Source organism: Sinocyclocheilus rhinocerous, unplaced genomic scaffold (genome assembly GCF_001515625.1).
Source record: "Sinocyclocheilus rhinocerous isolate Xijiao unplaced genomic scaffold, SAMN03320098_v1.1 scaffold202, whole genome shotgun sequence".
In the NCBI taxonomy this organism is placed as follows: domain Eukaryota; kingdom Metazoa; phylum Chordata; class Actinopteri; order Cypriniformes; family Cyprinidae; genus Sinocyclocheilus; species Sinocyclocheilus rhinocerous.
Genome location: NW_015641016.1, coordinates 53,131 through 56,751, shown reverse-complemented (window position 1 = coordinate 56,751; position 3,621 = coordinate 53,131).

The following is a 3,621-nucleotide window of genomic DNA, read 5'->3' as shown; positions in this document are numbered from 1 at the left end:
GTTAAAATGCGTTTTAAACAAAGTTAAGTGGTTATCATTACCCATTTTACTCTTAGTAATTTAATAAATTTAATAATTTAAAAGTTTTGTTCAGAAGTATCGTATCGGTATCGATAGCAACGATACTGCCTTGAAAAATATCGGTCTCGTATCGAAAACAAAATAAGTGGTATCGCCCATCCCTAATGGACATTAGCGAGCCGAGCGGCGGATAAAAAACACAGAAGAGGAAAATGTCTGCGGAACAAAAGAAGGCTTAAGGCAATAAGGCAAGAAGTAGGACCCGTGTAAATATCGGATCAGCTTTCCAGCGCTGGAGAGAACTCAAGGAGTGGAAGGCCTGCGATCGGACGCCGAGGTTGCTTTGTTTCTTCTCGATAGGTGAGTAACACCGTGTCTGCGCTGCAACAGCTAAAGTCTGCCTAGTACACTGGACGCGACAAAGCGACCGTTGAAAATCATTTGAAATTTGTGTCAATACGTCCTGAATAGAACGCAGCAGCAGTTTTCTGTCGGGGATTTGTCGTGCCTCGCCGCATCCAGTGTAGACTATAGATATGTACATATATCTATGGTGTAGACCGCATCACTGATAATAATGAGTTCCATAGTATTTGTCGCGTCGGGCCGCGCCACTCGCGTCCGGTGTAGACAATGTGTAACATTGGTTTTGCTTTGTGGGTAGGGGCGTGTTTGTTTTGGTGATTTCAAATGTCAACATTGGCTACCAGAAATGCTTACCCTACCTTTAAGTGTTAATGTAGTACTATTACTTCCTGAATAGTTGCTTGTTAACAATGGACCATTATTCTAAAGTGTTACCGACTGTCTCGCTATGGTGAATAATAAACTCTCTCACAAAGAAGATGAAGGCAAAACGTATTTTTAATAAATCCACACAGGGTAATTCACAACACATACAGGCAGGATAAACACGTAGGGACGAAGTAAACCGGACAGCGGAACACAGGACAGACTACAACTTAAATACTAAAGCAAATGAGGATGATAAACAAGACACACCCGAACCAAATTACACAATCAATGGGAGACAGAAACTAGGTCACAGAACACATGTGGAATGAAAACAACAAAACAGTCCAAAGGTGTGACACCGACTATAGGTATACACTTTATTGTTACTATGTAAAAATAGGTTTTAATGTAGCTAATTGAACACAGATATTTCACTTTCATTTGGAAGTAACTGTAGAATTAAATTAGCTAAAAGAATAATGTTGGCAATTTTATCCTAGACAAAAATGTATGTAGTTGACATGGCATTATTTTATAGGCATGGCAAAATTAAATGTAGTTAGCCTGACAAATTTTTCTTTATTAGCCATGGCAAAACTTTATCTGGTAGGAATGGGCAATATTTTTTTTTTTTTAGTTTTGACTAAATCAATGTAATTTCATGCAACAAGATTACAACAAATAATTTCAAAAAAGTTAGATTTTGTTGGGAAAATATAATTCAATTTCATGGGGAAAAAAATCCTTAATTTAAGTTTGTTCAACAACTTTTTTTTTTTGAGTGTACATTCAGAAAGTGAGAAGATTTTTAGCAATTAAACCTTTTTCACTCTGTTCTGTTTTGTACTTCATTCAATACATTGTTGTGACTCTGCTTAAATACCCTTTAGGTGTTTTACATTGTTAATAACTAGAGTGTGGGTCAGGGGCTGTAACAAGTATCCACTGGAGGAGAGTTGAGTTGAATCAAAGTGCACTTGACTTGAACATGAAACACATGAAACTCATCAACAGCAGTTACAGGGAACAAACACAACAAGGAAACATGAGTGCTTAAATGCATAGTCATGGAGATCACATGGCAATCTTTTGCATTCATTGCTCATAGGTGTATTTTCTACAGAAATAAGTCTGCCCTTGGTAAATGAATAAACATGATGAGAAGGAAATCTCTATCAGACAGGACTCATTTATATTTTCAGGTTTTGGGACAAAGTACACTGGAGAGTGAATGTCATTTTCATACAAACGTTTCATTATATCCACATTCAAGATCAGCCTTAATTCCCCAAACATTCCTTAAAATGTCACAATATTGTTTGAACATGATTTACAAGAAAATGAAAGCAAACATGCAGCAACATGTGCCTTCTAGAAGTTGATATTCCTGTTTCACAAGCTTAAAAAAAAAAAATGCAACACAGATCAGACATTGTCATCACAGGGGCCTGATGACAATGTCTGATCTGTGTTTGTGTTGCATTTTTTATTTATTTTTTTAATCCTGAATGTGAATATAATGAAACGTTTGTATGAAAATGACACCACCACTCTACAAAACACTTGCTTATTACAGAAACGATGTAACATGGTCGATGGAAGGAGAAGAGTGAGGATCCAAATGCAGCTAAACATTTAAAGAAAAAAAATAAAGAAAAAAGTACATCCAGGCAGGGGTGGGGCAGGACAAGACAAGGCAAGACAATGGGCACACAAAACAGCCAAAAAGGACAACACCAGACAAAGAACTAAGGCCAAACACAAGGGTATATATACATGGGAAAACTAGGTAACAAGGGGGTTGAAGCAAATCAATAACTATGACAACTAACAAGCAGACAAAAGGGAAACATGAACTAAAACACAGGAAGTAAATACAGACACAATAGGGAACAGAAAATAAACTTATGTTGAAGTCTTGTCTTTAAAAAAATACTTTTGTTTTTGATGCTGACAAATGAAATTCCAATTTTCCTGTCCATCTTTCCACTTCAACTACTGCTGTCTGCATGTATGACATTTCATCATTTCTTCCATGAAGTTTCATAATCTGCATACAGTGACCTTTCTGTTCAATATGTGAAATGATGTCATTAATCATTATATTGACAAGTATAGGTCTGCACACACTCCCTTGAGGTATTCCATAACACATATATCTTATAAAAAAAAGGGACAAAATAACATTTAATGATGCGTTATTTAATTACAAATCTTATCTCTTTCTGGTGATCAGGGCCGTGCACAGGGAGGTGGCACGGTGGCTAGAGCCACTGCCCCTTTGCCCTCATCGGCTGAGGTGCCCCTCTCACCAATCCCCTCTTCACCCCAGCTCAAAGCTGTCTGTTCCCGCTCCGCTAAAGATCCGCTGATTCCGCTAATCCACTCCGTGTTTCCCGCCCCCGCCGCAGCATCACTCACAATCTGTGTGCCGCTCTCTGGAGAGTGGAGACCACAGTCCCCGAAGGTCGTTGCATTACCAGGTAGATGCATTACAATCCACATTAGTCAGTGGTTGATCCACTGAATTAGTAATTAGTTGGTAGTTTGTTTGTTTTTATTTTTGTCGGTAATGACTTGGCCTTCTAAAAGCGCTAACAACTTGTACAAAGTATCCATGTTCTTAGAATTAGAATGTCTAATCAAATGTCACTTGTCTTGATACTAGTAATCTATAACACATCATATTTTATTAAAACCAAATTAATAGTAGGCCTATAAATAGTTAAAAAAATAGTATACATTTTCTAAATTAGTTGTTTATTAGAATATAATATAGATTTATGCTGTAAAATATTAAATTAAATGTCTAATACTTATAGTGGAGAGTGGGGTAAGGTCAGCTTCGCCACTTTTTACTTATCC